This window comes from Hyla sarda, chromosome 1 (genome assembly GCF_029499605.1).
Source record: "Hyla sarda isolate aHylSar1 chromosome 1, aHylSar1.hap1, whole genome shotgun sequence".
Classification (NCBI taxonomy): domain Eukaryota; kingdom Metazoa; phylum Chordata; class Amphibia; order Anura; family Hylidae; genus Hyla; species Hyla sarda.
In genome coordinates this window covers 322,192,510-322,214,443 of record NC_079189.1, presented here as the reverse complement: position 1 = coordinate 322,214,443, position 21,934 = coordinate 322,192,510, and the positions used below count along the sequence as shown (strand labels likewise).

At 43.3% G+C, this 21,934-nt stretch overlaps 12 pseudogenes; all 12 read left to right on the top strand.

Annotated features, from left to right (window-relative positions):
* The first annotated feature begins 1,247 nt into the window (after positions 1–1,247).
* Positions 1,248–1,511, top strand: LOC130338467 (U2 spliceosomal RNA; annotated as a pseudogene).
* Positions 1,512–2,977: 1,466 nt separating this feature from the next.
* On the top strand, positions 2,978–3,241 carry LOC130338456 (U2 spliceosomal RNA; annotated as a pseudogene).
* Positions 3,242–4,705: 1,464 nt separating this feature from the next.
* Positions 4,706–4,969, top strand: LOC130338445 (U2 spliceosomal RNA; annotated as a pseudogene).
* Positions 4,970–6,454: 1,485 nt separating this feature from the next.
* On the top strand, positions 6,455–6,719 carry LOC130337940 (U2 spliceosomal RNA; annotated as a pseudogene).
* Positions 6,720–8,188: 1,469 nt separating this feature from the next.
* Positions 8,189–8,452, top strand: LOC130338433 (U2 spliceosomal RNA; annotated as a pseudogene).
* Positions 8,453–9,920: 1,468 nt separating this feature from the next.
* On the top strand, positions 9,921–10,184 carry LOC130338422 (U2 spliceosomal RNA; annotated as a pseudogene).
* Positions 10,185–11,650: 1,466 nt separating this feature from the next.
* Positions 11,651–11,914, top strand: LOC130338411 (U2 spliceosomal RNA; annotated as a pseudogene).
* Positions 11,915–13,378: 1,464 nt separating this feature from the next.
* On the top strand, positions 13,379–13,643 carry LOC130340102 (U2 spliceosomal RNA; annotated as a pseudogene).
* A 1,485-nt stretch (positions 13,644–15,128) lies between these two features.
* LOC130340765 (U2 spliceosomal RNA) lies at positions 15,129–15,394 on the top strand (annotated as a pseudogene).
* Positions 15,395–16,878: 1,484 nt separating this feature from the next.
* Positions 16,879–17,144, top strand: LOC130342010 (U2 spliceosomal RNA; annotated as a pseudogene).
* Positions 17,145–18,604: 1,460 nt separating this feature from the next.
* On the top strand, positions 18,605–18,868 carry LOC130338400 (U2 spliceosomal RNA; annotated as a pseudogene).
* Positions 18,869–20,336: 1,468 nt separating this feature from the next.
* LOC130338389 (U2 spliceosomal RNA) lies at positions 20,337–20,600 on the top strand (annotated as a pseudogene).
* The last annotated feature ends 1,334 nt before the right edge of the window (positions 20,601–21,934 follow it).

Genomic DNA, 21,934 nt, shown 5'->3' with positions numbered 1-21,934 from the left:
ACAGGTAGCTGTCTTGTGGGTGGTGCTGAATCCTGTTAAATGACATGAGGGTCTCATGCCTATACACAAGGGTGTGTCATTGCTGTTGCTTGACCATGCATTGGTTTCTGTGGTCAGTGAATGATAAAAACAAAATTTACCATCCATTGATGGATGGGAAATCCGCCATGAGGCATTTGTTTTTAGAAACTGCTGCTCACAACCAATGTTGCAATGGAGTGTCTCCATCTGCTGGTGGTATTGGAAAGGCATTAGTGCTATGACAGGGTCTGAAGAAGAAGAAGAAGAAGAAGAAGACGGAAAAAAATATATATAAAAAGAAAAAGAGAGAGAGAGAGAGAGAGACTGACTTAGTGAGCGAGTGAGTGAGAGAGTGAGAGTGAGTGAGAGTGAATGAGTGAGTGAGTGATTGAGTGAGTGAGTGAGAACAAATGAGTTAAAGCAAGTGAGTGAGAGAGATCGAATGAATGAAAGTCTGAATGACAGAAAGAAAAAAGGATGAAGAAAGAAGCATGAAGAAAAAAAAATGTATATGGAGTTGCTGACATGAGTGCAATCTACAAAGCCGTTGAGGCTGATCCTCATGGGAGGATTATTGCACCAGGACCCTTAGCACTTTTAAAATGCCATTCAATGCCACGGGCTAGATGTAAACTGCAGATGACCATGTTGTGGTAGTTACCATGGATACCCAAGTGATGTGTGAGCTAACACATAGGCCCAACAGATTCCAAGAAGGCCAGAATCACCAGCGGCACCACCATCGATTGTCAGGTCACCCGGATTCAGCAAATACCAGAGTCCAAAATGATGCAGGTTTATACTGTTAATTTTCAGTTTATCGTTACAGTTGGTGTTATTCCATATCGGAAGGGACGCAGCTACAGCCAGTGGGGTAACTAGAGACAGGCAGGCAGCTATGTGCAACAAAGGTAGGCGTGTTGTTTTCATATGCAGATCTGAAATATTGTCTTATATGCAAGAGGAGGAGTGATGGGGGTTCAGGCAAAAGCCAGGCTATGGATTGCATTGCTAAATGCTCCATCAGAGTGCAATGGTCGCCTGTCCTTTTTTTAAGTGATGATGTGGGTTTAGCCTGTGCTGTATGTATGTATGTATGGGTGGCTGACTGCCACCCACCCAGAGAGTGTATGGGAGTCTGGTTGGCTGCCAGCCTTCCTTCCATTCCTATGAGTAATGTGAGTGCTCATGAAGGGGACATGGTTGGGTCCACCCCTTTCCCGGTTATCCCCTCTAGGCCTTTTGGCTTAGATCAAGTGTAAAAAAAGAAAGGATCTTGCGACAGATCGCATCCTGAGGCACGTTTTTTTTTGTGTGAATACTTGCACTTGGGTGACTTGTGAGCACATACTGATACATACGTTCCCTATCTGGGGACCATAAATTAAATGGATTTTTGAGAAAGGGAGCTGATTTGGAAGCTTGCTTCTGTCGCCCTATGCATTGACCCGATGTGGCAGTATCTTCGGGTAGTGAACAGTGCACCACCCCATTCCAGTGTTAAACAAGAAAGATTCTCATTTAATCCTCCGTGGGTGAGAATTTGAGTTTGAGAATTGGAGACCAAAATGATGAGTTGCACTGACTGGTTTATGAACGTCTATTCATTTAGCGTTTTAATGACCATGTTTGCACACTGATTGGTGTAAAAAAATAAAATAAAACTAAATAATAATAATCTAGCACACCTGTGCAGGTTTGACATGACATGACAGGTAGCTGTCTTGTGGGTGGTGCTGAATCCTGTTAAATGACATGAGGGTCTCATGCCTATACACAAGGGTGTGTCATTGCTGTTGCTTGACCATGCATTGGTTTCTGTGGTCAGTGAATGATAAAAACAAAATTTACCATCCATTGATGGATGGGAAATCCGCCATGAGGCATTTGTTTTTAGAAACTGCTGCTCACAACCAATGTTGCAATGGAGTGTCTCCATCTGCTGGTGGTATTGGAAAGGCATTAGTGCTATGACAGGGTCTGAAGAAGAAGAAGAAGAAGACGGAAAAAAATATATATAAAAAGAAAAAGAGAGAGAGAGAGAGAGAGACTGACTTAGTGAGCGAGTGAGTGAGAGAGTGAGAGTGAGTGAGAGTGAATGAGTGAGTGAGTGATTGAGTGAGTGAGTGAGTGAGAACAAATGAGTTAAAGCAAGTGAGTGAGAGAGATCGAATGAATGAAAGTCTGAATGACAGAAAGAAAAAAGGATGAAGAAAGAAGCATGAAGAAAAAAAAATGTATATGGAGTTGCTGACATGAGTGCAATCTACAAAGCCGTTGAGGCTGATCCTCATGGGAGGATTATTGCACCAGGACCCTTAGCACTTTTAAAATGCCATTCAATGCCACGGGCTAGATGTAAACTGCAGATGACCATGTTGTGGTAGTTACCATGGATACCCAAGTGATGTGTGAGCTAACACATAGGCCCAACAGATTCCAAGAAGGCCAGAATCACCAGCGGCACCACCATCGATTGTCAGGTCACCCGGATTCAGCAAATACCAGAGTCCAAAATGATGCAGGTTTATACTGTTAATTTTCAGTTTATCGTTACAGTTGGTGTTATTCCATGTCGGAAGGGACGCAGCTACAGCCAGTGGGGTAACTAGAGACAGGCAGGCAGCTATGTGCAACAAAGGTAGGCGTGTTGTTTTCATATGCAGATCTGAAATATTGTCTTATATGCAAGAGGAGGAGTGATGGGGGTTCAGGCAAAAGCCAGGCTATGGATTGCATTGCTAAATGCTCCATCAGAGTGCAATGGTCGCCTGTCCTTTTTTTAAGTGATGATGTGGGTTTAGCCTGTGCTGTATGTATGTATGTATGGGTGGCTGACTGCCACCCACCCAGAGAGTGTATGGGAGTCTGGTTGGCTGCCAGCCTTCCTTCCATTCCTATGAGTAATGTGAGTGCTCATGAAGGGGACATGGTTGGGTCCACCCCTTTCCCGGTTATCCCCTCTAGGCCTTTTGGCTTAGATCAAGTGTAAAAAAAGAAAGGATCTTGCGACAGATCGCATCCTGAGGCACGTTTTTTTTTGTGTGAATACTTGCACTTGGGTGACTTGTGAGCACATACTGATACATACGTTCCCTATCTGGGGACCATAAATTAAATGGATTTTTGAGAAAGGGAGCTGATTTGGAAGCTTGCTTCTGTCGCCCTATGCATTGACCCGATGTGGCAGTATCTTCGGGTAGTGAACAGTGCACCACCCCATTCCAGTGTTAAACAAGAAAGATTCTCATTTAATCCTCCGTGGGTGAGAATTTGAGTTTGAGAATTGGAGACCAAAATGATGAGTTGCACTGACTGGTTTATGAACGTCTATTCATTTAGCGTTTTAATGACCATGTTTGCACACTGATTGGTGTAAAAAAATAAAATAAAACTAAATAATAATAATCTAGCACACCTGTGCAGGTTTGACATGACATGACAGGTAGCTGTCTTGTGGGTGGTGCTGAATCCTGTTAAATGACATGAGGGTCTCATGCCTATACACAAGGGTGTGTCATTGCTGTTGCTTGACCATGCATTGGTTTCTGTGGTCAGTGAATGATAAAAACAAAATTTACCATCCATTGATGGATGGGAAATCCGCCATGAGGCATTTGTTTTTAGAAACTGCTGCTCACAACCAATGTTGCAATGGAGTGTCTCCATCTGCTGGTGGTATTGGAAAGGCATTAGTGCTATGACAGGGTCTGAAGAAGAAGAAGAAGAAGACGGAAAAAAATATATATAAAAAGAAAAAGAGAGAGAGAGAGAGAGACTGACTTAGTGAGCGAGTGAGTGAGAGAGTGAGAGTGAGTGAGAGTGAATGAGTGAGTGAGTGATTGAGTGAGTGAGTGAGTGAGAACAAATGAGTTAAAGCAAGTGAGTGAGAGAGATCGAATGAATGAAAGTCTGAATGACAGAAAGAAAAAAGGATGAAGAAAGAAGCATGAAGAAAAAAAAATGTATATGGAGTTGCTGACATGAGTGCAATCTACAAAGCCGTTGAGGCTGATCCTCATGGGAGGATTATTGCACCAGGACCCTTAGCACTTTTAAAATGCCATTCAATGCCACGGGCTAGATGTAAACTGCAGATGACCATGTTGTGGTAGTTACCATGGATACCCAAGTGATGTGTGAGCTAACACATAGGCCCAACAGATTCCAAGAAGGCCAGAATCACCAGCGGCACCACCATCGATTGTCAGGTCACCCGGATTCAGCAAATACCAGAGTCCAAAATGATGCAGGTTTATACTGTTAATTTTCAGTTTATCGTTACAGTTGGTGTTATTCCATGTCGGAAGGGACGCAGCTACAGCCAGTGGGGTAACTAGAGACAGGCAGGCAGCTATGTGCAACAAAGGTAGGCGTGTTGTTTTCATATGCAGATCTGAAATATTGTCTTATATGCAAGAGGAGGAGTGATGGGGGTTCAGGCAAAAGCCAGGCTATGGATTGCATTGCTAAATGCTCCATCAGAGTGCAATGGTCGCCTGTCCTTTTTTTAAGTGATGATGTGGGTTTAGCCTGTGCTGTATGTATGTATGTATGGGTGGCTGACTGCCACCCACCCAGAGAGTGTATGGGAGTCTGGTTGGCTGCCAGCCTTCCTTCCATTCCTATGAGTAATGTGAGTGCTCATGAAGGGGACATGGTTGGGTCCACCCCTTTCCCGGTTATCCCCTCTAGGCCTTTTGGCTTAGATCAAGTGTAAAAAAAGAAAGGATCTTGCGACAGATCGCATCCTGAGGCACGTTTTTTTTTGTGTGAATACTTGCACTTGGGTGACTTGTGAGCACATACTGATACATACGTTCCCTATCTGGGGACCATAAATTAAATGGATTTTTGAGAAAGGGAGCTGATTTGGAAGCTTGCTTCTGTCGCCCTATGCATTGACCCGATGTGGCAGTATCTTCGGGTAGTGAACAGTGCACCACCCCATTCCAGTGTTAAACAAGAAAGATTCTCATTTAATCCTCCGTGGGTGAGAATTTGAGTTTGAGAATTGGAGACCAAAATGATGAGTTGCACTGACTGGTTTATGAACGTCTATTCATTTAGCGTTTTAATGACCATGTTTGCACACTGATTGGTGTAAAAAAATAAAATAAAACTAAATAATAATAATCTAGCACACCTGTGCAGGTTTGACATGACATGACAGGTAGCTGTCTTGTGGGTGGTGCTGAATCCTGTTAAATGACATGAGGGTCTCATGCCTATACACAAGGGTGTGTCATTGCTGTTGCTTGACCATGCATTGGTTTCTGTGGTCAGTGAATGATAAAAACAAAATTTACCATCCATTGATGGATGGGAAATCCGCCATGAGGCATTTGTTTTTAGAAACTGCTGCTCACAACCAATGTTGCAATGGAGTGTCTCCATCTGCTGGTGGTATTGGAAAGGCATTAGTGCTATGACAGGGTCTGAAGAAGAAGAAGAAGAAGAAGAAGAAGACGGAAAAAAATATATATAAAAAGAAAAAGAGAGAGAGAGAGAGAGAGAGACTGACTTAGTGAGCGTGTGAGTGAGAGAGTGAGAGTGAGTGAGAGTGAATGAGTGAGTGAGTGATTGAGTGAGTGAGTGAGTGAGTGAGTGAGAACAAATGAGTTAAAGCAAGTGAGTGAGAGAGATCGAATGAATGAAAGTCTGAATGACAGAAAGAAAAAAGGATGAAGAAAGAAGCATGAAGAAAAAAAAATGTATATGGAGTTGCTGACATGAGTGCAATCTACAAAGCCGTTGAGGCTGATCCTCATGGGAGGATTATTGCACCAGGACCCTTAGCACTTTTAAAATGCCATTCAATGCCACGGGCTAGATGTAAACTGCAGATGACCATGTTGTGGTAGTTACCATGGATACCCAAGTGATGTGTGAGCTAACACATAGGCCCAACAGATTCCAAGAAGGCCAGAATCACCAGCGGCACCACCATCGATTGTCAGGTCACCCGGATTCAGCAAATACCAGAGTCCAAAATGATGCAGGTTTATACTGTTAATTTTCAGTTTATCGTTACAGTTGGTGTTATTCCATGTCGGAAGGGACGCAGCTACAGCCAGTGGGGTAACTAGAGACAGGCAGGCAGCTATGTGCAACAAAGGTAGGCGTGTTGTTTTCATATGCAGATCTGAAATATTGTCTTATATGCAAGAGGAGGAGTGATGGATGTTCAGGCAAAAGCCAGGCTATGGATTGCATTGCTAAATGCTCCATCAGAGTGCAATGGTCACCTGTCCTTTTTTTAAGTGATGATGTGGGTTTAGCCTGTGCTGTATGTATGTATGTATGGGTGGCTGACTGCCACCCACCCAGAGAGTGTATGGGAGTCTGGTTGGCTGCCAGCCTTCCTTCCATTCCTATGAGTAATGTGAGTGCTCATGAAGGGGACATGGTTGGGTCCACCCCTTTCCCGGTTATCCCCTCTAGGCCTTTTGGCTTAGATCAAGTGTAAAAAATAGAAAGGATCTTGCGACAGATCGCATCCTGAGGCACGTTTTTTTTTGTGTGAATACTTGCACTTGGGTGACTTGTGAGCACATACTGATACATACGTTCCCTATCTGGGGACCATAAATTAAATGGATTTTTGAGAAAGGGAGCTGATTTGGAAGCTTGCTTCTGTCGCCCTATGCATTGACCCGATGTGGCAGTATCTTCGGGTAGTGAACAGTGCACCACCCCATTCCAGTGTTAAACAAGAAAGATTCTCATTTAATCCTCCGTGGGTGAGAATTTGAGTTTGAGAATTGGAGACCAAAATGATGAGTTGCACTGACTGGTTTATGAACGTCTATTCATTTAGCGTTTTAATGACCATGTTTGCACACTGATTGGTGTAAAAAAATAAAATAAAACTAAATAATAATAATCTAGCACACCTGTGCAGGTTTGACATGACATGACAGGTAGCTGTCTTGTGGGTGGTGCTGAATCCTGTTAAATGACATGAGGGTCTCATGCCTATACACAAGGGTGTGTCATTGCTGTTGCTTGACCATGCATTGGTTTCTGTGGTCAGTGAATGATAAAAACAAAATTTACCATCCATTGATGGATGGGAAATCCGCCATGAGGCATTTGTTTTTAGAAACTGCTGCTCACAACCAATGTTGCAATGGAGTGTCTCCATCTGCTGGTGGTATTGGAAAGGCATTAGTGCTATGACAGGGTCTGAAGAAGAAGAAGAAGACGGAAAAAAATATATATAAAAAGAAAAAGAGAGAGAGAGAGAGAGAGAGACTGACTTAGTGAGCGAGTGAGTGAGAGAGTGAGAGTGAGTGAGAGTGAATGAGTGAGTGAGTGATTGAGTGAGTGAGTGAGTGAGTGAGAACAAATGAGTTAAAGCAAGTGAGTGAGAGAGATCGAATGAATGAAAGTCTGAATGACAGAAAGAAAAAAGTATGAAGAAAGAAGCATGAAGAAAAAAAAATGTATATGGAGTTGCTGACGTGAGTGCAATCTACAAAGCCGTTGAGGCTGATCCTCATGGGAGGATTATTGCACCAGGACCCTTAGCACTTTTAAAATGCCATTCAATGCCACGGGCTAGATGTAAACTGCAGATGACCATGTTGTGGTAGTTACCATGGATACCCAAGTTATGTGTGAGCTAACACATAGGCCCAACAGATTCCAAGAAGGCCAGAATCACCAGCGGCACCACCATCGATTGTCAGGTCACCCGGATTCAGCAAATACCAGAGTCCAAAATGATGCAGGTTTATACTGTTAATTTTCAGTTTATCGTTACAGTTGGTGTTATTCCATGTCGGAAGGGACGCAGCTACAGCCAGTGGGGTAACTAGAGACAGGCAGGCAGCTATGTGCAACAAAGGTAGGCGTGTTGTTTTCATATGCAGATCTGAAATATTGTCTTATATGCAAGAGGAGGAGTGATGGGGGTTCAGGCAAAAGCCAGGCTATGGATTGCATTGCTAAATGCTCCATCAGAGTGCAATGGTCGCCTGTCCTTTTTTTAAGTGATGATGTGGGTTTAGCCTGTGCTGTATGTATGTATGTATGGGTGGCTGACTGCCACCCACCCAGAGAGTGTATGGGAGTCTGGTTGGCTGCCAGCCTTCCTTCCATTCCTATGAGTAATGTGAGTGCTCATGAAGGGGACATGGTTGGGTCCACCCCTTTCCCGGTTATCCCCTCTAGGCCTTTTGGCTTAGATCAAGTGTAAAAAAAGAAAGGATCTTGCGACAGATCGCATCCTGAGGCACGTTTTTTTTTGTGTGAATACTTGCACTTGGGTGACTTGTGAGCACATACTGATACATACGTTCCCTATCTGGGGACCATAAATTAAATGGATTTTTGAGAAAGGGAGCTGATTTGGAAGCTTGCTTCTGTCGCCCTATGCATTGACCCGATGTGGCAGTATCTTCGGGTAGTGAACAGTGCACCACCCCATTCCAGTGTTAAACAAGAAAGATTCTCATTTAATCCTCCGTGGGTGAGAATTTGAGTTTGAGAATTGGAGACCAAAATGATGAGTTGCACTGACTGGTTTATGAACGTCTATTCATTTAGCGTTTTAATGACCATGTTTGCACACTGATTGGTGTAAAAAAATAAAATAAAACTAAATAATAATAATAATCTAGCACACCTGTGCAGGTTTGACATGACATGACAGGTAGCTGTCTTGTGGGTGGTGCTGAATCCTGTTAAATGACATGAGGGTCTCATGCCTATACACAAGGGTGTGTCATTGCTGTTGCTTGACCATGCATTGGTTTCTGTGGTCAGTGAATGATAAAAACAAAATTTACCATCCATTGATGGATGGGAAATCCGCCATGAGGCATTTGTTTTTAGAAACTGCTGCTCACAACCAATGTTGCAATGGAGTGTCTCCATCTGCTGGTGGTATTGGAAAGGCATTAGTGCTATGACAGGGTCTGAAGAAGAAGAAGAAGAAGAAGACGGAAAAAAATATATATAAAAAGAAAAAGAGAGAGAGAGAGAGAGAGACTGACTTAGTGAGCGAGTGAGTGAGAGAGTGAGAGTGAGTGAGAGTGAATGAGTGAGTGAGTGATTGAGTGAGTGAGTGAGAACAAATGAGTTAAAGCAAGTGAGTGAGAGAGATCGAATGAATGAAAGTCTGAATGACAGAAAGAAAAAAGGATGAAGAAAGAAGCATGAAGAAAAAAAAATGTATATGGAGTTGCTGACATGAGTGCAATCTACAAAGCCGTTGAGGCTGATCCTCATGGGAGGATTATTGCACCAGGACCCTTAGCACTTTTAAAATGCCATTCAATGCCACGGGCTAGATGTAAACTGCAGATGACCATGTTGTGGTAGTTACCATGGATACCCAAGTGATGTGTGAGCTAACACATAGGCCCAACAGATTCCAAGAAGGCCAGAATCACCAGCGGCACCACCATCGATTGTCAGGTCACCCGGATTCAGCAAATACCAGAGTCCAAAATGATGCAGGTTTATACTGTTAATTTTCAGTTTATCGTTACAGTTGGTGTTATTCCATATCGGAAGGGACGCAGCTACAGCCAGTGGGGTAACTAGAGACAGGCAGGCAGCTATGTGCAACAAAGGTAGGCGTGTTGTTTTCATATGCAGATCTGAAATATTGTCTTATATGCAAGAGGAGGAGTGATGGGGGTTCAGGCAAAAGCCAGGCTATGGATTGCATTGCTAAATGCTCCATCAGAGTGCAATGGTCGCCTGTCCTTTTTTTAAGTGATGATGTGGGTTTAGCCTGTGCTGTATGTATGTATGTATGGGTGGCTGACTGCCACCCACCCAGAGAGTGTATGGGAGTCTGGTTGGCTGCCAGCCTTCCTTCCATTCCTATGAGTAATGTGAGTGCTCATGAAGGGGACATGGTTGGGTCCACCCCTTTCCCGGTTATCCCCTCTAGGCCTTTTGGCTTAGATCAAGTGTAAAAAAAGAAAGGATCTTGCGACAGATCGCATCCTGAGGCACGTTTTTTTTTGTGTGAATACTTGCACTTGGGTGACTTGTGAGCACATACTGATACATACGTTCCCTATCTGGGGACCATAAATTAAATGGATTTTTGAGAAAGGGAGCTGATTTGGAAGCTTGCTTCTGTCGCCCTATGCATTGACCCGATGTGGCAGTATCTTCGGGTAGTGAACAGTGCACCACCCCATTCCAGTGTTAAACAAGAAAGATTCTCATTTAATCCTCCGTGGGTGAGAATTTGAGTTTGAGAATTGGAGACCAAAATGATGAGTTGCACTGACTGGTTTATGAACGTCTATTCATTTAGCGTTTTAATGACCATGTTTGCACACTGATTGGTGTAAAAAAATAAAATAAAACTAAATAATAATAATCTAGCACACCTGTGCAGGTTTGACATGACATGACAGGTAGCTGTCTTGTGGGTGGTGCTGAATCCTGTTAAATGACATGAGGGTCTCATGCCTATACACAAGGGTGTGTCATTGCTGTTGCTTGACCATGCATTGGTTTCTGTGGTCAGTGAATGATAAAAACAAAATTTACCATCCATTGATGGATGGGAAATCCGCCATGAGGCATTTGTTTTTAGAAACTGCTGCTCACAACCAATGTTGCAATGGAGTGTCTCCATCTGCTGGTGGTATTGGAAAGGCATTAGTGCTATGACAGGGTCTGAAGAAGAAGAAGAAGAAGACGGAAAAAAATATATATAAAAAGAAAAAGAGAGAGAGAGAGAGAGAGACTGACTTAGTGAGCGAGTGAGTGAGAGAGTGAGAGTGAGTGAGAGTGAATGAGTGAGTGAGTGATTGAGTGAGTGAGTGAGTGAGAACAAATGAGTTAAAGCAAGTGAGTGAGAGAGATCGAATGAATGAAAGTCTGAATGACAGAAAGAAAAAAGGATGAAGAAAGAAGCATGAAGAAAAAAAAATGTATATGGAGTTGCTGACATGAGTGCAATCTACAAAGCCGTTGAGGCTGATCCTCATGGGAGGATTATTGCACCAGGACCCTTAGCACTTTTAAAATGCCATTCAATGCCACGGGCTAGATGTAAACTGCAGATGACCATGTTGTGGTAGTTACCATGGATACCCAAGTGATGTGTGAGCTAACACATAGGCCCAACAGATTCCAAGAAGGCCAGAATCACCAGCGGCACCACCATCGATTGTCAGGTCACCCGGATTCAGCAAATACCAGAGTCCAAAATGATGCAGGTTTATACTGTTAATTTTCAGTTTATCGTTACAGTTGGTGTTATTCCATGTCGGAAGGGACGCAGCTACAGCCAGTGGGGTAACTAGAGACAGGCAGGCAGCTATGTGCAACAAAGGTAGGCGTGTTGTTTTCATATGCAGATCTGAAATATTGTCTTATATGCAAGAGGAGGAGTGATGGGGGTTCAGGCAAAAGCCAGGCTATGGATTGCATTGCTAAATGCTCCATCAGAGTGCAATGGTCGCCTGTCCTTTTTTTAAGTGATGATGTGGGTTTAGCCTGTGCTGTATGTATGTATGTATGGGTGGCTGACTGCCACCCACCCAGAGAGTGTATGGGAGTCTGGTTGGCTGCCAGCCTTCCTTCCATTCCTATGAGTAATGTGAGTGCTCATGAAGGGGACATGGTTGGGTCCACCCCTTTCCCGGTTATCCCCTCTAGGCCTTTTGGCTTAGATCAAGTGTAAAAAAAGAAAGGATCTTGCGACAGATCGCATCCTGAGGCACGTTTTTTTTTGTGTGAATACTTGCACTTGGGTGACTTGTGAGCACATACTGATACATACGTTCCCTATCTGGGGACCATAAATTAAATGGATTTTTGAGAAAGGGAGCTGATTTGGAAGCTTGCTTCTGTCGCCCTATGCATTGACCCGATGTGGCAGTATCTTCGGGTAGTGAACAGTGCACCACCCCATTCCAGTGTTAAACAAGAAAGATTCTCATTTAATCCTCCGTGGGTGAGAATTTGAGTTTGAGAATTGGAGACCAAAATGATGAGTTGCACTGACTGGTTTATGAACGTCTATTCATTTAGCGTTTTAATGACCATGTTTGCACACTGATTGGTGTAAAAAAATAAAATAAAACTAAATAATAATAATCTAGCACACCTGTGCAGGTTTGACATGACATGACAGGTAGCTGTCTTGTGGGTGGTGCTGAATCCTGTTAAATGACATGAGGGTCTCATGCCTATACACAAGGGTGTGTCATTGCTGTTGCTTGACCATGCATTGGTTTCTGTGGTCAGTGAATGATAAAAACAAAATTTACCATCCATTGATGGATGGGAAATCCGCCATGAGGCATTTGTTTTTAGAAACTGCTGCTCACAACCAATGTTGCAATGGAGTGTCTCCATCTGCTGGTGGTATTGGAAAGGCATTAGTGCTATGACAGGGTCTGAAGAAGAAGAAGAAGAAGACGGAAAAAAATATATATAAAAAGAAAAAGAGAGAGAGAGAGAGAGACTGACTTAGTGAGCGAGTGAGTGAGAGAGTGAGAGTGAGTGAGAGTGAATGAGTGAGTGAGTGATTGAGTGAGTGAGTGAGTGAGAACAAATGAGTTAAAGCAAGTGAGTGAGAGAGATCGAATGAATGAAAGTCTGAATGACAGAAAGAAAAAAGGATGAAGAAAGAAGCATGAAGAAAAAAAAATGTATATGGAGTTGCTGACATGAGTGCAATCTACAAAGCCGTTGAGGCTGATCCTCATGGGAGGATTATTGCACCAGGACCCTTAGCACTTTTAAAATGCCATTCAATGCCACGGGCTAGATGTAAACTGCAGATGACCATGTTGTGGTAGTTACCATGGATACCCAAGTGATGTGTGAGCTAACACATAGGCCCAACAGATTCCAAGAAGGCCAGAATCACCAGCGGCACCACCATCGATTGTCAGGTCACCCGGATTCAGCAAATACCAGAGTCCAAAATGATGCAGGTTTATACTGTTAATTTTCAGTTTATCGTTACAGTTGGTGTTATTCCATGTCGGAAGGGACGCAGCTACAGCCAGTGGGGTAACTAGAGACAGGCAGGCAGCTATGTGCAACAAAGGTAGGCGTGTTGTTTTCATATGCAGATCTGAAATATTGTCTTATATGCAAGAGGAGGAGTGATGGGGGTTCAGGCAAAAGCCAGGCTATGGATTGCATTGCTAAATGCTCCATCAGAGTGCAATGGTCGCCTGTCCTTTTTTTAAGTGATGATGTGGGTTTAGCCTGTGCTGTATGTATGTATGTATGGGTGGCTGACTGCCACCCACCCAGAGAGTGTATGGGAGTCTGGTTGGCTGCCAGCCTTCCTTCCATTCCTATGAGTAATGTGAGTGCTCATGAAGGGGACATGGTTGGGTCCACCCCTTTCCCGGTTATCCCCTCTAGGCCTTTTGGCTTAGATCAAGTGTAAAAAAAGAAAGGATCTTGCGACAGATCGCATCCTGAGGCACGTTTTTTTTTTGTGTGAATACTTGCACTTGGGTGACTTGTGAGCACATACTGATACATACGTTCCCTATCTGGGGACCATAAATTAAATGGATTTTTGAGAAAGGGAGCTGATTTGGAAGCTTGCTTCTGTCGCCCTATGCATTGACCCGATGTGGCAGTATCTTCGGGTAGTGAACAGTGCACCACCCCATTCCAGTGTTAAACAAGAAAGATTCTCATTTAATCCTCCGTGGGTGAGAATTTGAGTTTGAGAATTGGAGACCAAAATGATGAGTTGCACTGACTGGTTTATGAACGTCTATTCATTTAGCGTTTTAATGACCATGTTTGCACACTGATTGGTGTAAAAAAATAAAATAAAACTAAATAATAATAATCTAGCACACCTGTGCAGGTTTGACATGACATGACAGGTAGCTGTCTTGTGGGTGGTGCTGAATCCTGTTAAATGACATGAGGGTCTCATGCCTATACACAAGGGTGTGTCATTGCTGTTGCTTGACCATGCATTGGTTTCTGTGGTCAGTGAATGATAAAAACAAAATTTACCATCCATTGATGGATGGGAAATCCGCCATGAGGCATTTGTTTTTAGAAACTGCTGCTCACAACCAATGTTGCAATGGAGTGTCTCCATCTGCTGGTGGTATTGGAAAGGCATTAGTGCTATGACAGGGTCTGAAGAAGAAGAAGAAGAAGAAGAAGAAGACGGAAAAAAATATATATAAAAAGAAAAAGAGAGAGAGAGAGAGAGAGAGACTGACTTAGTGAGCGTGTGAGTGAGAGAGTGAGAGTGAGTGAGAGTGAATGAGTGAGTGAGTGATTGAGTGAGTGAGTGAGTGAGTGAGTGAGAACAAATGAGTTAAAGCAAGTGAGTGAGAGAGATCGAATGAATGAAAGTCTGAATGACAGAAAGAAAAAAGGATGAAGAAAGAAGCATGAAGAAAAAAAAATGTATATGGAGTTGCTGACATGAGTGCAATCTACAAAGCCGTTGAGGCTGATCCTCATGGGAGGATTATTGCACCAGGACCCTTAGCACTTTTAAAATGCCATTCAATGCCACGGGCTAGATGTAAACTGCAGATGACCATGTTGTGGTAGTTACCATGGATACCCAAGTGATGTGTGAGCTAACACATAGGCCCAACAGATTCCAAGAAGGCCAGAATCACCAGCGGCACCACCATCGATTGTCAGGTCACCCGGATTCAGCAAATACCAGAGTCCAAAATGATGCAGGTTTATACTGTTAATTTTCAGTTTATCGTTACAGTTGGTGTTATTCCATGTCGGAAGGGATGCAGCTACAGCCAGTGGGGTAACTAGAGACAGGCAGGCAGCTATGTGCAACAAAGGTAGGCGTGTTGTTTTCATATGCAGATCTGAAATATTGTCTTATATGCAAGAGGAGGAGTGATGGGGGTTCAGGCAAAAGCCAGGCTATGGATTGCATTGCTAAATGCTCCATCAGAGTGCAATGGTCGCCTGTCCTTTTTTTAAGTGATGATGTGGGTTTAGCCTGTGCTGTATGTATGTATGTATGGGTGGCTGACTGCCACCCACCCAGAGAGTGTATGGGAGTCTGGTTGGCTGCCAGCCTTCCTTCCATTCCTATGAGTAATGTGAGTGCTCATGAAGGGGACATGGTTGGGTCCACCCCTTTCCCGGTTATCCCCTCTAGGCCTTTTGGCTTAGATCAAGTGTAAAAAAAGAAAGGATCTTGCGACAGATCGCATCCTGAGGCATGTTTTTTTTTTTGTGTGAATACTTGCACTTGGGTGACTTGTGAGCACATACTGATACATACGTTCCCTATCTGGGGACCATAAATTAAATGGATTTTTGAGAAAGGGAGCTGATTTGGAAGCTTGCTTCTGTCGCCCTATGCATTGACCCGATGTGGCAGTATCTTCGGGTAGTGAACAGTGCACCACCCCATTCCAGTGTTAAACAAGAAAGATTCTCATTTAATCCTCCGTGGGTGAGAATTTGAGTTTGAGAATTGGAGACCAAAATGATGAGTTGCACTGACTGGTTTATGAACGTCTATTCATTTAGCGTTTTAATGACCATGTTTGCACACTGATTGGTGTAAAAAAATAAAATAAAACTAAATAATAATAATCTAGCACACCTGTGCAGGTTTGACATGACATGACAGGTAGCTGTCTTGTGGGTGGTGCTGAATCCTGTTAAATGACATGAGGGTCTCATGCCTATACACAAGGGTGTGTCATTGCTGTTGCTTGACCATGCATTGGTTTCTGTGGTCAGTGAATGATAAAAACAAAATTTACCATCCATTGATGGATGGGAAATCCGCCATGAGGCATTTGTTTTTAGAAACTGCTGCTCACAACCAATGTTGCAATGGAGTGTCTCCATCTGCTGGTGGTATTGGAAAGGCATTAGTGCTATGACAGGGTCTGAAGAAGAAGAAGAAGAAGAAGAAGAAGAAGACGGAAAAAAATATATATAAAAAGAAAAAGAGAGAGAGAGAGAGAGAGAGACTGACTTAGTGAGCGAGTGAGTGAGAGAGTGAGAGTGAGTGAGAGTGAATGAGTGAGTGAGTGATTGAGTGAGTGAGTGAGTGAGTGAGAACAAATGAGTTAAAGCAAGTGAGTGAGAGAGATCGAATGAATGAAAGTCTGAATGACAGAAAGAAAAAAGGATGAAGAAAGAAGCATGAAGAAAAAAAAATGTATATGGAGTTGCTGACATGAGTGCAATCTACAAAGCCGTTGAGGCTGATCCTCATGGGAGGATTATTGCACCAGGACCCTTAGCACTTTTAAAATGCCATTCAATGCCACGGGCTAGATGTAAACTGCAGATGACCATGTTGTGGTAGTTACCATGGATACCCAAGTGATGTGTGAGCTAACACATAGGCCCAACAGATTCCAAGAAGGCCAGAATCACCAGCGGCACCACCATCGATTGTCAGGTCACCCGGATTCAGCAAATACCAGAGTCCAAAATGATGCAGGTTTATACTGTTAATTTTCAGTTTATCGTTACAGTTGGTGTTATTCCATGTCGGAAGGGATGCAGCTACAGCCAGTGGGGTAACTAGAGACAGGCAGGCAGCTATGTGCAACAAAGGTAGGCGTGTTGTTTTCATATGCAGATCTGAAATATTGTCTTATATGCAAGAGGAGGAGTGATGGGGGTTCAGGCAAAAGCCAGGCTATGGATTGCATTGCTAAATGCTCCATCAGAGTGCAATGGTCGCCTGTCCTTTTTTTAAGTGATGATGTGGGTTTAGCCTGTGCTGTATGTATGTATGTATGGGTGGCTGACTGCCACCCACCCAGAGAGTGTATGGGAGTCTGGTTGGCTGCCAGCCTTCCTTCCATTCCTATGAGTAATGTGAGTGCTCATGAAGGGGACATGGTTGGGTCCACCCCTTTCCCGGTTATCCCCTCTAGGCCTTTTGGCTTAGATCAAGTGCAAAAAAAGAAAGGATCTTGCGACAGATCGCATCCTGAGGCATGTTTTTTTTTTTGTGTGAATACTTGCACTTGGGTGACTTGTGAGCACATACTGATACATACGTTCCCTATCTGGGGACCATAAATTAAATGGATTTTTGAGAAAGGGAGCTGATTTGGAAGCTTGCTTCTGTCGCCCTATGCATTGACCCGATGTGGCAGTATCTTCGGGTAGTGAACAGTGCACCACCCCATTCCAGTGTTAAACAAGAAAGATTCTCATTTAATCCTCCGTGGGTGAGAATTTGAGTTTGAGAATTGGAGACCAAAATGATGAGTTGCACTGACTGGTTTATGAACGTCTATTCATTTAGCGTTTTAATGACCATGTTTGCACACTGATTGGTGTAAAAAAATAAAATAAAACTAAATAATAATAATCTAGCACACCTGTGCAGGTTTGACATGACATGACAGGTAGCTGTCTTGTGGGTGGTGCTGAATCCTGTTAAATGACATGAGGGTCTCATGCCTATACACAAGGGTGTGTCATTGCTGTTGCTTGACCATGCATTGGTTTCTGTGGTCAGTGAATGATAAAAACAAAATTTACCATCCATTGATGGATGGGAAATCCGCCATGAGGCATTTGTTTTTAGAAACTGCTGCTCACAACCAATGTTGCAATGGAGTGTCTCCATCTGCTGGTGGTATTGGAAAGGCATTAGTGCTATGACAGGGTCTGAAGAAGAAGAAGAAGAAGAAGAAGAAGAAGAAGAAGACGGAAAAAAATATATATAAAAAGAAAAAGAGAGAGAGAGAGAGAGACTGACTTAGTGTGAGAGTGAGTGAGAGTGAATGAGTGAGTGAGTGAGTGAGTGAGTGAGTGAGAACAAATGAGTTAAAGCAAGTGAGTGAGAGAGATCGAATGAATGAAAGTCTGAATGACAGAAAGAAAAAAGGATGAAGAAAGAAGCATGAAGAAAAAAAAATGTATATGGAGTTGCTGACATGAGTGCAATCTACAAAGCCGTTGAGGCTGATCCTCATGGGAGGATTATTGCACCAGGACCCTTAGCACTTTTAAAATGCCATTCAATGCCACGGGCTAGATGTAAACTGCAGATGACCATGTTGTGGTAGTTACCATGGATACCCAAGTGATGTGTGAGCTAACACATAGGCCCAACAGATTCCAAGAAGGCCAGAATCACCAGCGGCACCACCATCGATTGTCAGGTCACCCGGATTCAGCAAATACCAGAGTCCAAAATGATGCAGGTTTATACTGTTAATTTTCAGTTTATCGTTACAGTTGGTGTTATTCCATGTCGGAAGGGACGCAGCTACAGCCAGTGGGGTAACTAGAGACAGGCAGGCAGCTATGTGCAACAAAGGTAGGCGTGTTGTTTTCATATGCAGATCTGAAATATTGTCTTATATGCAAGAGGAGGAGTGATGGGGGTTCAGGCAAAAGCCAGGCTATGGATTGCATTGCTAAATGCTCCATCAGAGTGCAATGGTCGCCTGTCCTTTTTTTAAGTGATGATGTGGGTTTAGCCTGTGCTGTATGTATGTATGTATGGGTGGCTGACTGCCACCCACCCAGAGAGTGTATGGGAGTCTGGTTGGCTGCCAGCCTTCCTTCCATTCCTATGAGTAATGTGAGTGCTCATGAAGGGGACATGGTTGGGTCCACCCCTTTCCCGGTTATCCCCTCTAGGCCTTTTGGCTTAGATCAAGTGTAAAAAAAGAAAGGATCTTGCGACAGATCGCATCCTGAGGCACGTTTTTTTTTGTGTGAATACTTGCACTTGGGTGACTTGTGAGCACATACTGATACATACGTTCCCTATCTGGGGACCATAAATTAAATGGATTTTTGAGAAAGGGAGCTGATTTGGAAGCTTGCTTCTGTCGCCCTATGCATTGACCCGATGTGGCAGTATCTTCGGGTAGTGAACAGTGCACCACCCCATTCCAGTGTTAAACAAGAAAGATTCTCATTTAATCCTCCGTGGGTGAGAATTTGAGTTTGAGAATTGGAGACCAAAATGATGAGTTGCACTGACTGGTTTATGAACGTCTATTCATTTAGCGTTTTAATGACCATGTTTGCACACTGATTGGTGTAAAAAAATAAAATAAAACTAAATAATAATAATCTAGCACACCTGTGCAGGTTTGACATGACATGACAGGTAGCTGTCTTGTGGGTGGTGCTGAATCCTGTTAAATGACATGAGGGTCTCATGCCTATACACAAGGGTGTGTCATTGCTGTTGCTTGACCATGCATTGGTTTCTGTGGTTAGTGAATGATAAAAACAAAATTTACCATCCATTGATGGATGGGAAATCCGCCATGAGGCATTTGTTTTTAGAAACTGCTGCTCACAACCAATGTTGCAATGGAGTGTCTCCATCTGCTGGTGGTATTGGAAAGGCATTAGTGCTATGACAGGGTCTGAAGAAGAAGAAGAAGACGGAAAAAAATATATATAAAAAGAAAAAGAGAGAGAGAGAGAGAGAGACTGACTTAGTGAGCGAGTGAGTGAGAGAGTGAGAGTGAGTGAGAGTGAATGAGTGAGTGATTGGTGTGAGTGAGTGAGTGAGTGAGTGAGAACAAATGAGTTAAAGCAAGTGAGTGAGAGAGATCGAATGAATGAAAGTCTGAATGACAAAAAGAAAAAAGGATGAAGAAAGAAGCATGAAGAAAAAAAAATGTATATGGAGTTGCTGACATGAGTGCAATCTACAAAGCCGTTGAGGCTGATCCTCATGGGAGGATTATTGCACCAGGACCCTTAGCACTTTTAAAATGCCATTCAATGCCACGGGCTAGATGTAAACTGCAGATGACCATGTTGTGGTAGTTACCATGGATACCCAAGTGATGTGTGAGCTAACACATAGGCCCAACAGATTCCAAGAAGGCCAGAATCACCAGCGGCACCACCATCGATTGTCAGGTCACCCGGATTCAGCAAATACCAGAGTCCAAAATGAGGCAGGTTTATACTGTTAATTTTCAGTTTATCGTTACAGTTGGTGTTATTCCATGTCGGAAGGGACGCAGCTACAGCCAGTGGGGTAACTAGAGACAGGCAGGCAGCTATGTGCAACAAAGGTAGGCGTGTTGTTTTCATATGCAGATCTGAAATATTGTCTTATATGCAAGAGGAGGAGTGATGGGGGTTCAGGCAAAAGCCAGGCTATGGATTGCATTGCTAAATGCTCCATCAGAGTGCAATGGTCGCCTGTCCTTTTTTTAAGTGATGATGTGGGTTTAGCCTGTGCTGTATGTATGTATGTATGGGTGGCTGACTGCCACCCACCCAGAGAGTGTATGGGAGTCTGGTTGGCTGCCAGCCTTCCTTCCATTCCTATGAGTAATGTGAGTGCTCATGAAGGGGACATGGTTGGGTCCACCCCTTTCCCGGTTATCCCCTCTAGGCCTTTTGGCTTAGATCAAGTGTAAAAAAAGAAAGGATCTTGCGACAGATCGCATCCTGAGGCACGTTTTTTTTTGTGTGAATACTTGCACTTGGGTGACTTGTGAGCACATACTGATACATACGTTCCCTATCTGGGGACCATAAATTAAATGGATTTTTGAGAAAGGGAGCTGATTTGGAAGCTTGCTTCTGTCGCCCTATGCATTGACCCGATGTGGCAGTATCTTCGGGTAGTGAACAGTGCACCACCCCATTCCAGTGTTAAACAAGAAAGATTCTCATTTAATCCTCCGTGGGTGAGAATTTGAGTTTGAGAATTGGAGACCAAAATGATGAGTTGCACTGACTGGTTTATGAACGTCTATTCATTTAGCGTTTTAATGACCATGTTTGCACACTGATTGGTGTAAAAAAATAAAATAAAACTAAATAATAATAATCTAGCACACCTGTGCAGGTTTGACATGACATGACAGGTAGCTGTCTTGTGGGTGGTGCTGAATCCTGTTAAATGACATGAGGGTCTCATGCCTATACACAAGGGTGTGTCATTGCTGTTGCTTGACCATGCATTGGTTTCTGTGGTCAGTGAATGATAAAAACAAAATTTACCATCCATTGATGGATGGGAAATCCGCCATGAGGCATTTGTTTTTAGAAACTGCTGCTCACAACCAATGTTGCAATGGAGTGTCTCCATCTGCTGGTGGTATTGGAAAGGCATTAGTGCTATGACAGGGTCTGAAGAAGAAGAAGAAGAAGACGGAAAAAAATATATATAAAAAGAAAAAGAGAGAGAGAGAGAGAGACTGACTTAGTGAGCGAGTGAGTGAGAGAGTGAGAGTGAGTGAGAGTGAATGAGTGAGTGAGTGATTGAGTGAGTGAGTGAGTGAGTGAGTGAGAACAAATGAGTTAAAGCAAGTGAGTGAGAGAGATCGAATGAATGAAAGTCTGAATGACAGAAAGAAAAAAGGATGAAGAAAGAAGCATGAAGAAAAAAAAATGTATATGGAGTTGCTGACATGAGTGCAATCTACAAAGCCGTTGAGGCTGATCCTCATGGGAGGATTATTGCACCAGGACCCTTAGCACTTTTAAAATGCCATTCAATGCCACGGGCTAGATGTAAACTGCAGATGACCATGTTGTGGTAGTTACCATGGATACCCAAGTGATGTGTGAGCTAACACATAGGCCCAACAGATTCCAAGAAGGCCAGAATCACCAGCGGCACCACCATCGATTGTCAGGTCACCCGGATTCAGCAAATACCAGAGTCCAAAATGATGCAGGTTTATACTGTTAATTTTCAGTTTATCGTTACAGTTGGTGTTATTCCATGTCGGAAGGGACGCAGCTACAGCCAGTGGGGTAACTAGAGACAGGCAGGCAGCTATGTGCAACAAAGGTAGGCGTGTTGTTTTCATATGCAGATCTGAAATATTGTCTTATATGCAAGTGGAGGAGTGATGGGGGTTCAGGCAAAAGCCAGGCTATGGATTGCATTGCTAAATGCTCCATCAGAGTGCAATGGTCGCCTGTCCTTTTTTTAAGTGATGATGTGGGTTTAGCCTGTGCTGTATGT